This window comes from Panulirus ornatus, chromosome 22, assembly GCF_036320965.1.
Source record: "Panulirus ornatus isolate Po-2019 chromosome 22, ASM3632096v1, whole genome shotgun sequence".
NCBI classification, from domain to species: Eukaryota; Metazoa; Arthropoda; class Malacostraca; order Decapoda; family Palinuridae; genus Panulirus; species Panulirus ornatus.
In genome coordinates this window covers 6,844,531-6,865,322 of record NC_092245.1, presented here as the reverse complement: position 1 = coordinate 6,865,322, position 20,792 = coordinate 6,844,531, and the positions used below count along the sequence as shown (strand labels likewise).

The 20,792-nt window shown below is 43.6% G+C and overlaps 1 protein-coding gene across 5 annotated transcripts in view; it reads right to left on the bottom strand.

The window, feature by feature from the left end:
• LOC139756517 (6-phosphofructo-2-kinase/fructose-2,6-bisphosphatase-like) overlaps nucleotides 1-13,488 on the bottom strand; it is a 444,091-nt gene extending 430,603 nt beyond the window's left edge. For 2 of the 5 annotated variants that reach the window (XM_071675982.1, XM_071675987.1), the window contains exon 1: nucleotides 13,455-13,488. The gene's annotated coding sequence lies outside the window, so the exon portion shown is untranslated. Of the gene's footprint in view, nucleotides 1-12,999; nucleotides 13,117-13,454 lie in introns of those variants that run through there. The other 3 variants (XM_071675988.1, XM_071675983.1, XM_071675985.1) reach the window with 3 other exon arrangements.
• Nucleotides 13,489-20,792: the final 7,304 nt, after the last annotated feature.

Sequence of the window (20,792 nt, the reverse complement as noted above, 5' to 3'; positions counted from 1 at the left end):
CATTTTGTTCCACTGCACCTCTGACACATATATCCTCTTTTTCAACCTTTATATCCAAACTATTTCAACACACCCTCTTCAGCTCTCTCAACCACACTCTTTTTGTACCATACATCTCTTATATCCTTTCATTACTTACTCGATCAAACCACCTTACACCACTTACTGTCCTCAAACATTTCATTCCCAACACATCCACCCTCCGCACAACCCTATCTATAGCCCATGCCTTGGAACCAAATAACATTGTTGGAACCACTATTCCTTCAAACATACCCATTTTTGATCTCCGAGACAACGTTCTCTCTCTCTCCACACATTCTTCATCGCTCCCAAAACCTTCGCCCCTTCCACTTTTATGCATCCATTTGCTAACATGTCCACTCCCAGATATCTGAAACACTTCACTTCTTCCAATTTTTCTACAATCAAATTCACATCCCAACTAATTTGTCCCTCAACCCTGCTGAACTTAATAACCTTGCTCTTATTAACATTTACTCCAAATTTTCTCTTTTCACACACTTCTCCGAACTCAGTCACCAACTTCTGCTGTTTCTCACTTAACCACACTCTTTACATTACCACACATCTCTCTTACCCTTTCATTACTTACTCGATCAAACCACCTCACACCCATATTGTCCTCAAACATTTCATTTCCAACACATCCACCCTCCTCCGAACAACTCTATCTAGAGCCCACGCCTCGCAACCATATAACATTGTTGGAACCACTATTGCTTCAAACATACCCATTTTTGCTTTCCGAGATAATGTTCTCGCCTTCCACACATTTTACAACGCTCCCAGAACTTTCGCCCCCTCCCCCACCCTATGATCACTTCCGCTTCCATGGTTCCATCCGCTGCCAAATCCACTCACAGATAGCTAAAACACTTTACTTCCTCCAGTTTTTCTCCATCCAAACTTACCTCCCAATTGACTTGACCCTCAACCCTACTGTACCTAATAACCTTGCTCTTATTCACATTTACTCTCAGCTCTCTTCTTTGACACACTTTACCAAACTCAGTCACCAGCTGTTTTATACAGTATATATATATATATACATATATATATATATATATATATATATATATATATATATATATATATATATATATATATATATATATATATATATATATAAAACATACAGACCTCCAAGAGCCGGATCAAACCCGGGACTCCTGTGTAACAGGAGGGAACACTACTGCTTTATGGCAGTGCGCGTTCATATGTACTACATACGTATATATACATACATACATACATACATATATACATACATATACATATATACTTCAGTAGGTCACAGTAATGCGTGTGATCTCATATTTGCTGATAACCAAGGGAAAAAATAAACACGATAAGCCTCGTCCACTTTAGCGTATAATCTCTTAGTGATCACACACACACACACACACACACACACACACCACACACACACACACCACACACACACACACACACACACACACACACACCACACACACACACACACACCACACACACACACACACACCACACACACACACGGAAGAGCACATGGCTCATCGTGATTCATTTTTCCTCGCAGTTATCAGAGTATATATATATATATATATATATATATATATATATATATATATATATATATATATCCCTGGGATAGGGAGAAAGAATACTTCCCACGTATTCCCTGCGTGTCGTAGAAGGCGACTAAAAGGGAAGGGAGTGGGAGCTGGAAATCCTCCCCTCTTGTTTTTTTTTTTTTTTTAATTTTCCAAAAGAAGGAACAGAGAAGGGGGCCAGGTGAGGATATTCCCTCAAAGGCCCAGTCCTCTGTTCTTAACGCTACCTTGCTAATGCGGGAAATGGCGAATAGTTTGAAAGAATATATATATATATATATATATATATATATATATATATATATATATATATATATATATATATATAAGAGCAAGGTTATTAGGTACAGTAGGGTTGAGGGTCAAGTCAATTGGGAGGTGAGTTTGAATGGAGAAAAACTGGAGGAAGTAAAGTGTTTTAGATATCTGGGAGTGGATCTGGCAGCGGATGGAATCATGGAAGCGGAAGTGGATCATAGGGTAGGGGAGGGGGCGAAAATTCTGGGAGCCTTGAAGAATGTGTGGAAGTCGAGAACATTATCTCGGAAAGCAAAAATGGGTATGTTTGAAGGAATAGTGGTTCCAACAATGTTGTATGGTTGCGAGGCGTGGGCTATGGATAGAGTTGTGCGCAGGAGGATGGATGTGCTGGAAATGAGATGTTTGAGGACAATGTGTGGTGTGAGGTGGTTTGATCGAGTAAGTAAGGTTAGGGTAAGAGAGATGTGTGGAAATAAAAAGAGCGTGGTTGAGAGAGCAGAAGAGGGTGTTTTGAAATGGCTCGGGCACTTGGAGAGAATGAGTGAGGAAAGATTGACCAAGAGGATATATGTGTCGGAGGTGGAGGGAACGAGGAGAAGAGGGAGACCAAATTGGAGGAGGAAAGATGGAGTGAAAAAGATTTTGTGTGATCAGGGCCTGAACATGCAGGAGGGTGAAAGGAGGGCAAGGAATAGAGTGAATTGGAGCGATGTGGTATACCGGGGTTGGCGTGCTGTCAGTGGATTGAATCAAGGCATGTGAAGCGTCTGGGGTAAACCATGGAAAGCTGTGTAGGTATGTATATTTGCGTGTGTGGACGTATGTATATACATGTGTATGGGGGTGGGTTGGGCCATTTCTTTCGTCTGTTTCCTTGCGCTACCTCGCAAACGCGGGAGACAGCGACAAAGCAAAAAAAAAAAAAAAAAAAAAAAAAAAATATATATATATATATATATATATATATATATATATATATATATATATATATATATATATATATATACCATTCGCCATTTCCCGCGTTAGCGCGGTAGCGTTAAGAACAGAGGACTGGGCCTTTGAGGGAATATCCTCACCTGGCCCCATTCTCTGTTCCTTCTTTTGGAAAATTAAAAAAAAAAAAAAAACGAGAGGGGAGGATTTCCAGCCCCCACTCCCTTCCCTTTTAGTCGCCTTCTACGACACGCAGGGAATACGTGGGAAGTATTCTTTCTCCCCTATCCCAGGGATATATATATATATATATATATATATATATATATATATATATATATATATATATATATATATATATAGTTACGGGTGATAGTGATGGGTGATTTGAATGCAAAGGTGAGTAATGTGGCAGTTGAGGGAATAATTGGTATACATGGAGTGTTCAGTGTTGTAAATGGAAATGGTGAAGAGCTTGTAGATTCATGTGCTGAAAAAGGACTGGTGATTGGGAATACCTGGTTTAAAAAGCGAGATATACATAAGTATACGTATGTAAGTAGGAGAGATGGCCAGAGAGCGTTACTGGACTACATGTTAATTGATAGGCGCGCGAAACAGAGACTTTTGTATGTTAATGTGCTGAGAGGTGCAACTGGAGGGATGTCTGATCATTATCTTGTGGAGGCGAAGGTAAAGATTTGTAGAGGTTTTCAGAAAACAAGAGAGAATGTTGAGGTGAAGAGAGTGGTGAGAGTAAGTGAGCTTGGGAAGGAGAATTGTGTGAGGAAGTACCAGGAGAGACTGAGTACAGAATGGAAAAAGGTGAGAACAAAGGACGTAAGGGGAGTGAGGGAGGAATGGGATGTATTTAGGGAAGCACTGCTGGCTTGTGCAAAAGATGCTTGTGGCATGAGAAGCGTGGGAGGTGGGCAGATTAGAAAGGGTAGTGATTGGTGGGATGAAGAAGTAAGATTATTAGTGAAAGAGAAGAGAGGTATTTGGACGATTTTTGCAGGGAAACAATGCAAATGAGTGGGAGATGTATAAAAGAAAGAGGCAGGAGGTCAAGAGAAAGGTGCAAGAGGTGAAAAAGAGGGCAAATGAGATTTGGGGTAAGAGAGTATCATTAAATTTTAGGGAGAATAAAAAGATGTTTTGGAAGGAGGTAAATAAAGTGCTCAAGACAAGGGAACAAATGGGAGCTTCAGTGAAGGGGCTAATGGGGAGGTGATAACAAGTAGTGGTGATATGAGAAGGAGATGGAGTGAGTATTTTGAAGGTTTGTTGGATGTGTTTGATGATAGAGTGGCAGATATAGGGTGTTTTGGTCGAGGTGGTGTGCAAAGTGAGAGGGTTAGGGAAAATGATTTGGTAAACAGAGAAGAGGTAGTAAAAGCTTTGCGGAAGATGAAAGCCGGCAAGGCAGCAGGTTTGGATGGTATTGCAGTGGAATTTATTAAAAAAAGGGGGTGACTATATTGTTGACTGGTTGGTAAGGTTATTCAATGTATGTATGTATGACTCATGGTGAAGTGCCTGAAGACTGGCGGAATGCTTGCATAGTGCCATTGTGCATAGGCAAAGGGGATAAGAGTGAGTGCTCAAATTACAGAGGTATAAGTTTGTCGAGTATTCCTGGTAAATTATATGGGAGGGTATTGATTGAGAGCATCAGATTGGGGAGGAGAAGTGTGGTTGCAGAAGTGGTAGAGGATGTGTGGATCAGGTGTTTGCTTTGAAAAATGTATGTGAGAAATACTTAGAAAAGCAAATGGATTGTATGTAGCATTTATGGATCTGGAGAAGGCATATGATAAAGTTGATTGAGATGCTCTGTGGAATGTATTAAGAATATATGGTGTGGGAGGTAAGTTGTTAGAAGCAGCGAAAAGTTTTTATCGAGGATGTAAGGCATGTGTACGTGTAGAAAGAGAGGAAAGTGATTGGTTCTCAGTGAATGTTGGTTTGCGGCAGGGGTGTGTAATGTCTATATGGTTGTTTAATTTGTTTACGGATTGGGTTGTTAGGGAGGTGAATGCAAGAGTTTTGGATAGAGGGGCAAGTATGCAGTCTGTTGTGGATGAGAGAGCTTGGGAAGTAAGTCAGTTGTTGTTCGCTGATGACACAGCGCTGGTGGTTGATTCGGGTGAGAAACTGCAGAAGCTGGTGACTGAGTTTGTCAAAGTGTGTGAAAGAGAGCTGAGAGTAAATGTGAATAAGAGCAAGGTTATTAGGTTCAGTAGGGTTGAAGGACAAGTCAACTGGGAGGTAAGTTTCACTGGAGAAAAACTGGAGGAAGTGAAGTGTTTTAGATATCTGGGAGTGGATTTAGCAGCAGATGGAACCATGGAAGCGGAAGTGAATCATAGAGTGGGGGAGGGGGCGAAAGTTTTGGGAGCGTTGAAAATGTGTAGAAGTCGAGAACGTTATCTTAGAAAGCAAAAACGGGTATGTTTGAAGGAATTGTGGTTCCAACAATGTTATATGGTTGCGAGGCGTGGGCTATAGATAGAGTTGTGCGCAGGAGGGTGGATGTGCTGAAATGAGATGTTTGAGGACAATATGTGGTGTGAGGTGGTTTGATCGAGTAAGTAATGAAAGGGTAAGAGAGATGCGTGATAATAAAAAGAGTGTGGTTGAGAGAGCAGAAGAGGGTGTTTTGAAGTGGTTTGGTCACATGGAGAGAATGAGTGAGGAAAGATTGACAAAGAGGATATGTGTGTCAGAGGTGGAGGGAACGAGAAGTGGGAGACCAAGTTGGAGGTGGAAAGATGGAGTGAAAAAGATTTTGAGTGATCGGGGCCATAACATGTAGGAGGGTGAAAGGCGTGCAAGGAATAGAGTGAATTGGAACGATGTGGTATACCGGGGTCGACGTGCTGTCAATGGATTGAACCATGGCATGTGAAGCGTCTTGGGGTAAACCATGGAAAGTTTTGTGGGGCCTGGATGTGGAAAGGGAGCTGTGGTTTCGGTGCATTATACATGACAGCTAGAGACTGAGTGTGAACGAATGTGGTCTTTGTTGTCTTTTCCTAGCGTTACCTTGCGCACATGCGGGGGGAGGGATTATCATTTCATGTGTGGCTGGGTGGCGACGAGAATGAATAAGGGCAGACAGTATGAATTATGTACATGTGTATTTATGTATATGTCTGTGTGTGTATCTATATGTATACACATGTACATAATTGAGATGTATAGGTATGTATATATGCTGTGTGTGGACGTGTATGTATATACATGTGTATGTGGATGGGTTGGGCCATTCTTTCATCTGTTTCCTTGCACTGCGTCGCTAACGCGGGAGACAGCGACAGAGTATAAAATATATATATATATATATATATATATATATATATATATATATATATATATATATATATATATATATAGATAGATAGATAGATAGATAGATAGATAGATAGATAGATAAATAGATAGGTAGGTAGATATGATGATCACATATGTCCGTGATGATAGTATGAAAGTGAACTCGCACTTCAGTAGTTAATACAATTCTAACGTAATTTTTCTATACATGTGGCGCGACAGGTTTCGTGAAGACAATCCATTCATCATCAGGTGCCAGTACTTAACAAATTCATTTAATTCCTAACTTTCTTGTATCAAAGATGTGACAAATAAGGATCAGTCTAAAAGTTTAGTGTTGCCCTATTCTCTCAACTTAGCTAATTCAAGACGTGTTCTACAAAACAGTGCTTGTAATGTTGCTTTCCGGTATAACAAAACCATCAGCAAGACCTTAATAAATATAGGCCAAATCACGCTACAATTGGAAGTGTTTACGCAGTCAAATGCAAGGCATGTAAATATATTGATGTAGGCCAGACTGGTAGAAGTGTAACTGAGAGATGTTACTGATGTAGGCCAGACTGGCCTTCTAGAAGTGTAACTGAGAGATGTTATTGACAGACAGTCAGTACGCATTGATTACGACCACAAAAACGCGATCGCTAAACATTGTCATGAAAATGATCACCCTGGCCATTGATCTTGAAAATCCCATTATTCTATTCCCCTCTGCTGATTATGCCACATGCAACGTCACCGAATCCGTCTTAATTGCTAATACTAAGAACTTTAATTTGTCCCAAGGCAATTGTGAAGCCCATCCTAGCATTAACCATATAATCATGAGAGAATTGACAAAACACGAAAACATAAAAAATGTTCATGACACACCCAGCTACCCAGGTCACCCCCCGCCACCTGACCCGCCTTAATCACTCTCCCTTACAAAGGTTACGACCAGACAAAGCAGACAGTGCTTGGCCTTGAAAGACTGGCGCCGGACGGCGGGAACCAAGTTTGATGTTGGGATCTAAATAACTTTAAGTACTGACACCTTATGATGAGGTGGATTGTCTCCACGAGACATGTCGTGCCACATGTATACAAAAATTACATTTTAATAAATGAGAGAGAGAGAGAGAGAGAGAGAGAGAGAGAGAGAGAGAGAGAGAGAGAGAGAGAGAGAGAGAGAGAGAGAGAGAGAATAAATTGGAACGATACGGTATACCGGGGTCGACGTGCTGTCAATGGGCTGAACCATGGAATGTGAAACGTCTGGGTTAAACTATGGAAAGGTCTGTGGGGCCTGGACGTGGCTAGGGAGCTGTGGTTTCGGTGCATTACACATGACAGTTAGAGACTGAGTGTGAACGAATGTGGCCTTTATGTCTGTTTTCCTGGCTCTGCTACCTCGCTGAAGCAAGGGGTAGCAATATTGTTTCCTATGGGGCGGGGCGGCACCAGGAATGGATGAAGGCATGTATGAATTTATATATATATATATATATATATATATATATATATATATATATATATATATATATAGGAAAGGATCACAATCTTGCGCGTGATCAAATATATTCCTATAAGTCTACGGGGAAAATGAACCACGATAAGTTTCCAAGTGCACTTTCGTGTAATATTCACATCATCGGGGAGATACAAGAAAGGAATATAAGTCAGTTGATATACAACGAAGAGACGTAGCTAGGACGCCATTTGGTAAACAAGTGATTGTCCATGTAAAACTGTGATAAGTTTTATGTTGGGCAGACTGGTAAGGATCTTTCTGTTAGACTTAAGCAACATAAATATAGTATATGAACAGGAAAAGAATCAAATGCCTTGTTTAATTACGTCAAAAACTATGATCATTGTATTGACTGGAGTGATGCCAACTCAGTTATTACCTCTAACTCCAGTATTTCCAGAAATATCATTGAACCTTCTATTATTGAATACACTAAGAATTATAACCTAAATATTAGTGAAGATCTATACAGATTGGGTAATTTTATTGTTGATAAAATTTGTAAACAATTCCCCTTCTTAAGAAGTCCAAATAATAAATTCCTTACGGCATTACGTATTTGCAGTCCAGAGTATATTGATGATGAGTTTGAGAAGATATATTTTATTGGATCCAAGTTAAAGTACCCTAGATCTTTCATTGATAAATCCCTTAAGTTAGCAAAGAAATCAGTTTATAGAGTTGAGCCCAAACCTCCCATTGACACCAAGAATCTTTAAGCTCTCCCTTTTAATAATAATTCTACTTTACTTCCCATGTTGCTTAAATCGTTTAATGTAAATGTTGCCTTTAGCAACAATAATACTATAAAGAATAGCTTAATCAGGAACTCACCAGAAAATTCTCCTGTGTGCATCAATAAAGTGCTATGTGATGCCACTTGATAAGTTTTACTTTGGGCAGACTGGTAAGGATCTTTCTGTTAGACTTAAGCAACATAAATATAGTATAACAACGGAACAAGAAACAAATGCCTTGTTTAATCACGCTAAAAATTATGTTCATTGTATTGACTGGAGTAATGCCATCTCAGTTAACTCTAACTCCAGTACCACGAGAAATATCATTGAATCTTCTATTATCAAATACACAAAGAATTATAATCTTAATCATAGCGATGCTCTATACAAATTGGATAACTTTGTTGATAAAATTTGTAAAGAATTCACCGTCTTGTCCACATAAGTTTATGATACGCTCGTTTTCTCTCTTGGACAATCACATGTTTATTAAATGGCGTCCTAGCTACGTCTCTTCGTTGTATACCAACTGACTGTTATATTTCTCTCTTGTGTCTCTCCTGATAATGCGATTATTACACGAAAGTGCACGTGGGAACTTTTCGTGTTTCATTTTCCCCGTGGACTCATAGGAATATCTTGATCACGCGCAAAATTGTGATCCTTTCCAATATATATATATATATATATATATATATATATATATATATATATATATATATATATATATATATATATATCCTGAGTCAGGCACCGATTTTATCGATCAACCGTTACGGGTGGATGAAAAGTTGGGTTAACTGTGGACGGACTGCCCCAACTAGGATTCGAACCAATGCACTCGATTCTGAGCGGCCCGTGAACGCGTCACGGTGATGAGCGCTAACTACCACACTAAGGAGACCACAGTAATCATCATTCGGGAGCTGACTGTGAACCACCGTTCAGTGGACAACCAGCAATTGCGTATAACGACCCTAAGGATGGTTGTTCAGGGTGTCGCACACAACCCTGCTGGATCTGTTTTGTGAACAACATATATGGCGGAAGTGAAGCAGTTGATGCCATCTGTTTAGATTACCATAAAACATTCACTAAAATTCCACGTCAAAGATTAATAATAAAAGATAAGTTAATGGTATTGCTGGAGATGGACTTGAATGGTTAGGAAACTTGTTGACTGGCAGTAAACAATGATCATACTTCTAATTGGTTTGTTGACTGGCAGTAAACAATGATCATACTTCTAATTGGTTTGTTGACTGGTCGTAAACAATGATCATACTTCTAATCAGTCACACGTAACATAACTCCGCAATTTAACCTTTTAATCCTGACATACATATGCTGGTCATAACCATCTAATCCACTACTGTCATGCAAACCTCGTTCACTCAAGGTCAAAAAGTCTACATCCCAAAAGTATGAGAACCACAGTTTTTTTCCTCTGAACAAACGCTTCACCTCACACACACTTCCTCGCCCGAGTATACTCCACCAACCACACTGCAACAAAATATCTAAAACTTTCCGTTTCCATAATTCTCCTGGCATCGCCTCCCTCCAGCCTTCCCTTGCCACACACCGCCATCTTGCTGTTCTCACTATCCTATAATCATTATTTTGGTCAGATCTCGAAGGAATTGCCCAACCCACCCATATACACATGCATATGCATAAACGTCCACACACGCACATATACATATCTATACATTTCAACATATACATACATAAATATACACAGACTTATACATATATACACATGTACATAATTCATACTTGCTGCCTCCATCTATCTCATTGCCACCCCGCTACACATGAAACAGAACACCCCCCCTCCCCCGCGCGCACGCGAGGTAGCGATAGAAAAGACAACAAAGGCCACATTCGTTCACACTCAGTCTCTAGCTGTCATGTATAATGCACCCAAACCACAGCTCCCTTTCCACATCCAGGCCCCACAAAACTTTCCATGGTTTACACCAGACGCTTCACGTGCCCTGGTTCAATCCATTGACAGCACGTCGACCTTGGTATACCACATCTTTCCAATTCACGCTATTCTTTGCACGCCTTTCACCCTTCCGTATGTTCAGACCCCAATCGCTCAAAATCTTTTTCACTCCATCCTTCCATCTCCAATTTGGTCTCCCACTTCTCCTCGTTCCCTCCACCTCTGACACACATATCCCCTTTGTCAATCTTTCCTCACTCATTCTCTCCATTTGACCAAACCATTTCAATACACCCTCTTCTGCTCTCTCAACCACAATCTTTTTATTACCACACATGTCTCTTCCCCTTTCATTACTTACCCGATCAAACCACCTCACACCATATTTTGTCCTCAAACATTTCATTTCCAACACATCCACCCTCCTCCGCACAACCCACGCCCACGCCTCACAACCTTATAACATTGTTGGAACCACTATTCCTTCAAACATACCCATTTTTGCACGCCGAGATAACGTTCTCGCCTTCCACACGTTCTTCAACGCTCCCAGAACCTTCACCCCCTCCCCCACCATTTGAACTCACTTCCGCTTCCATGGTTCCATCCGCTGCCAAATTCACTCCCAGATATCTAAAACACTTCACTTCCTCCAGTTTTTCTCCATTCAAACTTACCTCCTAATTAACTTGTCCCTCAACACTATTGTACCTAATAACCTTGCTCTTATTCACATTTACTCTCAGCTCTCTACTTTCACACACGTTACCAAACTTAGTCACCAACTTCTGCAGTTTCTCACCCGAATTAGCCACAAGCGCTGTATCATCAGCAAACCACAACTGACACTTCCCAAGCCCTCTCATCCACGTGCTGTCAATGGATTGAACCAGGGCATGTGAAGTGTCTGGGTAAACCATGGAAAGTTCTGTGGGGCCTGGATGTGGAAAGGGAGCTATGGTTTCGGTGCATTATTACATGACAGCTAGAGACTGAGTGTGAACGAATGGGGCCTTTGTTGTCTTTTCCTAGCGATACCTCGCACACATGAGGGGGGAGGGGCTGTTATTCCATGTGTGGCGAGGTGGCGATGGAAATAAATAAAGGCAGACAGTATGAATTATGTACATGTGTATATATGTATATGTCTGTGTGTATATATATGTGCACATTGAGATGTATAGGTATGTATATTTGCGTGTGTGGACGTGTATATATATACATGTGTATGTGGATGGGTTGGGCCATTCTTTTTTCTGTTTCCTTGCGCTACTTCGCTAACGCGGGAGACAGCGACAAAGCAAAATAAAATAAATAAATATATATATATATATATATATATATATATATATATATATATATTAATGATACCGATTATTGGCTGCTTTGTAAGATAACGAAATTCGCGGACGATAGAGAAATATGTTTACAACAGAAATTGCATGTTGCAGCTTCGACTGGACGTTGACGAACTGTAAACTTGTGGACTGGGCTCATAGGTGGCAAATGAATTTTGACATCTATATGTGCAAAGATTTACGTATAAGAAGTAAGAATGAAAAGAGGACGCGACAATATGAATTCTGGTGAACAACAAATGGTAAACGAAGAAAATGGTGTAATAATCTCTCGTGATCTGCAGCCAAGTAGACAGTCAAGAAAAGCAACGAAAGAGAACGAACAAATTTCTTGGATTCATTAGTTAGGCTTCCAAGGTTGAGTCTAGGAAATCATTCTCATTCTTCAAGAGTCACTGGTGTTCGGGCGTCTCCATCTGGTGTGGTGTGTTCAGTTATAGTTACATTACTTAGGAAACATGTAGACAGGATGGAAAGAGCACCAAGGCTAGCTCACAAAATGATTCTCAGCCTGAGAAAAAATTCTATGAGAGCCGACTTAATCAATTAAATTTAGCAATGAGAAAAGAAGAGGTGATCTAATTCACAATCATTAAAGGTTTCGATCATTTCAACCAAGCGAGCTACCTGAGGATTGCTTCGTCTGATTTCACTCGTAGTAATGATGTAAACTTGTGGACAAACGTTTTACGTCAAGGCGAGTCATCTTTCTTCACAAGACAGTTAACATAAGGAGTCATCTGCTGATTAAAGTAGTTGCAAGCAGTACCTAAGATACGTTGAATAAGCAAAGATAGGATAGATATTTTGCATGAAATCCGCGACTGACATTTTGTGTGCCTCCTTAGCAATACGATAAGTTTAAGGATTTACCTTGTTGAAAAATCTTTATGTCTCTCTATTCCTATTAAATTAATCCACGAGTTTCTGCCATCCTGCACAACAAACAACCTCGTTTGGACCCACTGGTCTGATGGCTTGAATTCATTTGGGCTTGTATATGGAAGACCCCACCTCCATACACCGATACATACATGAACTCGGGGGGGGGGGGGACTCCCTACACAAGAATAAACATGACCTCGATGCCCCCCCCACCAGCATAAACATGACCTCGATGCCCCCCCCCCCACCAGCATAAACATGACCTCGATGTGACCTCCCACCCTCCCCCAACCAGTATAAACTTGACCCACAGGATAAAAACACGACCTAGGGAGGGCCCCCATCTCCCTGCACCAGAATCAACACGACCTAGGAAGGACCCCACCAGGATAAAGCTAACCTTGGGTGGAGCCCAGGGACCACATGGGAGCAGACTCGACCTTGGCAGGAGCCGTCGGCCGCCGCTGCTCGCCTGACGTAACACACGATTCACTCACTGATTTTTAGTCTTTGTTTTCGCTTTCTTACGCTGAGCTGGAACACATGAGGCAGGAGTTCTTGAGATGCAACTCCACACACACACATACACGCACACATATATATATGTATACACACAAGTTGAATGAAAGTTTGCTTCCCATTTTCAAATCTTACTAGGACAACACAACATAATCAATATAAACTATACAACTGATTATTAAGACTAGATTTTCAGTTTCTATATTGGACTATATATTAGTAGAACCACTATTGCAAATTATCTAAAAACATCAACACTGTACTTCAAATGGGTTTCAAAGTAAAAGATAACAAATAAGCGCGAGTGTGATGAGAGTGGACATGAGGAGAACGTACACACACTTGCTTCTGCTAGGACGGCTGGCGCCAGACTGGCTATAGCGGCCGCTAAGCGACGGTTGGCTGGTGGGATCACATGACCCACCTGACCTTTCCTGCACCAACATACACGTTAACCTACCTACTGCAAGGGTGACACAAGGCCTTTAGGATATATCGAGGTCACGGGCTCCCCTGCCGTTCTTTGAACGAGCCTTCTATTTTCACCTCCTGGATTGAAGTCGTTTTCACAGGTACCAAGACGAGAGGACGTGGGATTACCTGATTAATGATATTGCAGTAACTTACATCAGCTTGTGTGGCATCCAATACCATGAACTTGTTAGGTGGTTTCGCACGCGCTATTCTCACTAGCCATGTATTTATTACCTACATTTTCCTCCAAGACGAAGCGCTAGCTCAGGATATGTTTATAAACATTGAAAGATATAAGATTAGATCTCTCATTCATGAGATGTTGCTTTATATCCTCAGAGTTGAATTCTTTGAGGGTAGAGAAGTTGAAAATGGCTGATGTGTAGTGAGAGTGTGACCACACACGAGGTGAACGTTCTGATGAGAGGAAGTGATTCAGGAAATGAAGCCATGAAGGATTCCAGGAAATGACGTAATGAAGACTTGCAGGAACTGCCGAGCTGAAGGATTCCAGGAAGTGAGGTGAGCAGAACTTGTGTTCATAATTTCCCAACTGAAGACGCTATCAAGTTACTGGTGTGTGAAGGTAACATAAACTGTACCTGACGTGACCAGACCCAGTATGATCTCGACTCACACGACAGGTTATGCAAACTTTACTTATGATAACACTACTTGGAGCTGTGGTGATGGGGCCTCTGTTCCCCCTGGGAATAACGTAACGTGTCTGGCGGCGTCAGGCTTGCTTACGTAACGTGTGGCTGGGAGGCAGGGAGGCAGGGAGGCAGGTTACTGGACATGACGATGAAGGCTTGACGTCACATACGTGACGCCTGACACGTTGCATGATGGAAGGATGGTCGAACTAGAACAACAATATATGACTAAGACAGTAATGCAATGACGTGAAATAGGAAAAAATTAGTGATGTGGAGCAGCCCAGGGTCGCGTAGGGAGACCAGAGGGATTATGAACGACCAGGAGGTAGAGCTCAGAGGAGGGGATGTAGGGAGGGATGTGGGGAGGTCCAGGGGCGGGGTGTCCTTTCCGGGAACCGTCCCGGGTGGAGTGTGGCCTACGGAGGATGGGGAGGAAATACCAGTGATAAGAATAGTACGCAAGACTTAGTAAAAGAGTCTTATTTGGGCCAGACGTGCTCATTACGCTGGTTACGCTATCGCTGGACCGTTATGGTCATTAAAGTCGTCAACGTCATAATAATTACCAATCAAATTATTTGAATACATTCAGACGTTCACGATACACTGTCCTTTGTTACTACAAGTTTACACAGTCCTAGCTAGGCTTTCGGCCAACATCATTTCATCATGTTTCTCCTGTATGGCTAACCAGTGACCAGGGCATCATATGAACACACACATTCTTCTCAGACACTTAAGGTGCACATCTGAAACAACTAGACAAGATTCTTTTCCTGCAATCGTACTTTAAAACCCGAGTGATAGGAAATGGTCAGTTCATTGTAATACACTATGAAGCACATGTACGCTATACAGTGAATTTGTTGTACTGATGCGTTATAATACTGTCATACGATTTTATCTCAAATATTGTTTTATACTTACAACAAATCATGAATAAAACAATGGCAACCAAAATCATTATATCAGTTCACACTAGATGAAACATGATTGATTTCAAAATGAAGAACATAAAAGTTGGGAGGCAGTGTATACTTTTACTGTTAGGTATTTGATAGGCGAACAAAAATTGGATTCATTTATAATGCATTATTTATCTAATTTATCGTAACTTTAAATTTTCAATTTTCTCCCATGATGGTCCTAGGTCGTCGTGTGGGGGTACTGCCACGTTAGTGGGGATCTGGGCCATTTTTCTGCAGTTACTGACTTGTTCGTGGTAACAGATGTGATGGTACGACATGTGCTTCTCTGGATTCTTCGTGCAAGTGGAACATACAAGATGAGCGTCTATCAGGTGCGTCTGTCTGTGCAGGTTCCTGACAATGTACGTACGTGCCAGTGTGTACAGTAATGTGTCCTGAGGATAACGGTGTACATTAGTAATGACCGGAGGAGGGAAAGTGAATGATTTTCTTTGTGCTCCATCATGCAGAACCAATATTCGTCATTCAATGATCTTGGTTTGGTTTTACAAAGGATGTTTCAATCCTCCAGGTTATGTGGGACACTTTACGCGCAAAATATTTATACTCCAACATTAAGAACTTTTAGCCCAGGTGAAGAATATGTTTGGAGCTGGCGAGGTTATATAAAGTTCGTGTTGATTTTATTCCATTTATTGAATTTCAAGTTGGGTTAAGTTTTGTACCTGGATCATGCAAGTGGTATGTGAGGTGACGGTTGGCTGTGAGCTTGTGCCACGGGCCGTCTGGTCCTGCATCAGTTCTGAGCTTAATGTGAGATTTAGAGAGAATGAGTCTGGAGGAGGAGGGGGTGTGTTGCCTGTAGGGAAGGATAAATAATAGTATTATAGAATATGACTAAAGTACATTGTAGAGTTACCAGCGGACTTCTGATAATGTTCTGTTTTCTTATCTTTTTGGAGATGATCGGTACATGAGCGGCCATGTTCATCTTATCAAAATGTTTAAGTTTCTCTTTCTCTCTCTAGATAATAGGCGGTAGGCAGCCACCGACCAGGGAGGTACATTACCTGTGTCACCTGCCCAAGTATCAGAAGGATTAGCGACACGCGCAGTAAACCAGCACTTCAGTGGCTATCAAGTGTCACTCCTTAGTCCCAGGTACGTGTCTTTGATCTGTGCCCCACCCACACGCAAGCTGCTGACATTCAGTCCACAAACAGTGCTTACATATTACGCCTAACCTTCACGACTCGTTCTTCACAACTTTATGTTCTGTGGTGGGCGCTACGCGCACTTCATGTATTGTGGTCAAATTTTGTCCCGAGCACTCGTTAGCAAGTCTCTCTCTCTCTCTCTCTCTCTCTCTCTCTCTCTCTCTCTCTCTCTCTCTCTCTCTCTCTCTCTCTCCTACATTTCGTTACTGAGGAAATGTCGTAAAGTTTGGTTGCCAAGTGACGTATAAAAGGTCGCTGGTATGACGCATCGGTATTCCCCGGGAGTGGCGAGCGATCCTCCTGCCGCAGCCTAGCCATAATATCCCCCCCCCCCCGGCAACACGAGTCCAACTGCTCCCACTTCAAGAAGACAAACCTCTCCAGTGTGTGGTGACCTGAGCTAACCTCTCCAGTGTGTGGTGTCCTGAGCTAACCTCTCCAGTGTGTGGTGACCTGAGCTAACCTCTCCAGTGTGTGGTGTCCTGAGCTAACCTCTCCAGTGTGTGGTGTCCTGAGCTAACCTCTCCAGTGTGTGGTGTCCTGAGCTAACCTCTCCAGTGTGTGGTGTCCTGAGCTAACCTCTCCAGTGTGTGGTGTCCTGAGCTAACCTCTCCAGTGTGTGGTGTCCTGAGCTAACCTCTCCAGTGTGTGGTGTCCTGAGCTAACCTCTCCAGTGTGTGGTGTCCTGAGCTAACCTCTCCAGTGTGTGGTGTCCTGAGCTAACCTCTCCAGTGTGTGGTGACCTGAGTGAAGCTGAGGGAAAACCATCCCACACATGACAGGAAGATGGAATTAGGAGAATTTTCCCATGTTACCAACAACTACAGAAAATACCAAGAAACTTCTCGACTATAACATTTCGTGTTAACTGAGACGACTTTTTTCATACTATTCGTCATTTTCCGCGTTAGCGAGGTAGCGTTAAGAACAGAGGACTGATCCTTTGAGGGAATATCCTCACTTGGCCCCCTTCTCTGTTCCTTCTTTTGGAAAATTAAAAATGAGAGGGGAGGATTTCCAGCCCCCGCTCCCTCCCCTTCTACGACACGCAGGGAATACGTGGCAAGTATTCTTTCTCCACTATCACCAGGGATGATATATAGATATACCAACCTGATCCAGGTACTCATTTTATTGACCAACCCTTAAGGGTGGATGAACAGTTGGGTTGACTGTGGACGGATTGCCGCAACCAGGATTGGATCCTGTGCACTCGTCCCTGGACGGCCCGTGGATGCGATACGGTCAGGGACGCTAACCCTTACACCACAGAGGCCCATTTAATTACATATCCTTCTTACTTCCTTCAAGCATTCTACTTTACTTCCTATTATTCAACCAGGCACCTCATCTCTCTCTCTCTCTCTCTCTCTCTCTCTCTCTCTCTCTCTCTCTCTCTCTCTCTCTCTCTCTCTCTCTCTTCATATGACCAGAGTAGCGGCTCAGCTTAACCCTACAGCCAGATATAGAAGCAATGGTAATCCTAATGGTCGGTGACACAGCTGATAGAAAACGTTCCCATGTGACACAGCTGATAGAAAACGTTCCCATGTGGCACAGCTGACATGAAACGTTCCCATGTGGCACAGCTGACATGAAACGTTCACATGTGGCACAGCTGACAGGAAACGTTCCCATGTGGCACAGCTGACATGAAACGTTCCCATGTGGCACAGCTGACATGAAACGTTCCCATGTGGCACAGCTGACATGAAACGTTCCCATGTGGCACAGCTGACATGAAACGTTCCCATGTGGCACAGCTGACATGAAACGTTCACATGTGACACAGCTGACAGGAAATGTTCCCATATGGCACAGCTGACAGGAAACGTGTAACGTTTGTCCTACAGTAAGGAGGGCGGTGACCCCCCCCATACAGCTGGCGTGGGACACTCCTAAAACCTGGTACGTCGCTGACCAGCCCAGCCGCTGGGGCCAACATGGAGGTGCTCAGGACCTGCTACACCGCGGCCATCAGCTGGCTGGTCGACCAGTGTGCTCCAGCGCTCACAGACCTGAGGGAGGACCAGCTGACCAACATGGAGGTCATGCAAAATGATGCACTCAGGACCATGCTGGGAGCTCCCATGTGGACCAGCACTCAGGACCATGCTGGGAGCTCCCATGTGGACCAGCACTCAGGACCATGCTGGGAGCTCCCATGTGGACCAGCACTCAGGACCATGCTGGGAGCTCCCATGTGGACCAGCACTCAGGACCATGCTGGGAGCTCCCATGTGGACCTGCATGCAACCTGCAGATGGTGACGTGGCTGCCACTACTACCAGCAGGGGTCAAGCAGACGACAGCGGCGACCTGCAGGTCAGACAAGTCCTCAACCACGAAGGTCAAAACCCGGGCCGCCCTTCACCTAGACCACAGGACGCGAGGAACCTCCTGGACGCACGACGCGGTCAATGCCATCCCAACGGCGGCCTCCATACTGGAGACGGAGGCTACACCACAGTATGGTGGTGTACCCTGGTGTACACCACAGTATGGTGGTGTACCCTGGTGTACACCACAGTATGGTGGTGTACCGCCTCCATGGTACACTCCACCAGCCACCTTCCCAGCCACAGCACTGGAAGACAAGACGTCCAGCCTCCAGCAGGAAGACCTGACATGACTGGCTTTGAGAGCCATGACCACTGAGACGCCTGCTGAAGGTGTAGCATACTTCACTAACGACTCAGTGCAGGAGACAGATGAAGGAGGGTCGAGGGCGACCTTCCACACCCAAGGTCATACTCGCTCCACACTACAGACGGAGGTGGTAACCATCTCCAAACCCTGGAACACACAGCCACCTCGCACTCGAAACCCATGATAATACACACGAACACCAGGTCATCAGTGCAAGAGCTGCAACACAGCCGACCGAAAGACAACATCAAGCTTGTCTCCTCCACCCTCGCTCAACTTGAAGAGTTCCAGCCACAGGAACGTCTCGTCACCATACCTGGATCACCAGCCACGTGGGGGTCGAGGGGAACCAGACACCAGACGAGACAGCTGAAGCAGCTACACGCTCTAGCAACATGCAGGTGCACGTTGCAGTGAGCCTGCAACATGTCAAACACAAGCGACGGGGCTCCGCACCAAGAGCAATCTCCTGGACGCCTACCATGCCGGGTCCCTGTCAGCCAAGTGGTACGTGGTGGCCATGTTACTGGAGGCACCATACAACGACACCATACAACGACACCAGACAACGACACCACACAACGACACCATACAACGACACCATACAACGACACCACACAACGACACCATACAACGACACTATACAACGACACACACCACACAACGACACCATACAACGACACCATACAACGACACCACACAACGACACCACACAACGACACCATACAACGACACCACACAACGACACCACACAACGACACCATACAACGACACCATACAACGACACCACACAACGACACCATACAACGACACCATACAACAACACCACACAACGACACCATACAACGACACCACACAACGACACCATACAACGACACCATACAACGACACCATACAACGACACCACACAACGACACCATACAACGACACCATAGAACGACACCATACAACGACACCACACAACGACACCATACAACGACACCACACAACGACACCACACAACGACACCATACAACGACACCACACAACGACACCACACAACGACACCATACAACGACACCATACAACGACACCACACAACGACACCATACAACGACACCATACAACGACACCACACAACGACACCATACAACGACACCATACAACGACACCATACAACGACACCATACTACGACCACCACAACGGACACCACACAACGGACACCATACAACGACACCACACAACGACACCATACAACGACACCATAACAACGACACCACACAACGACACCATACAACGACACCATACTACGAACACCACAAACGACACCACACAACGACACCATACAACGACACCACACAACGACACCACACAACGACACCACACAACGACACCACACAACGACACCATACAACGACACCACACAACGACACCATACAACGACACCATACAACGACACCATACAACGACACCACACAACGACACCACACAACGACACCACACAACGACACCATACAACGACACCACACAACGACACCACACAACACCACACTAACGACACCATACAACGACACCACACAACGACACAATACAACGACACCATACAACGAACACCACACAACGACACCACACAACGACACCATACAACGACACCATACAACGACACCACACAACGACACCATCACAAACGACACCACACAACGACACCATACAACGACACCAAACAACGACACCATACAACGACACCGCACAACGACACCACACAA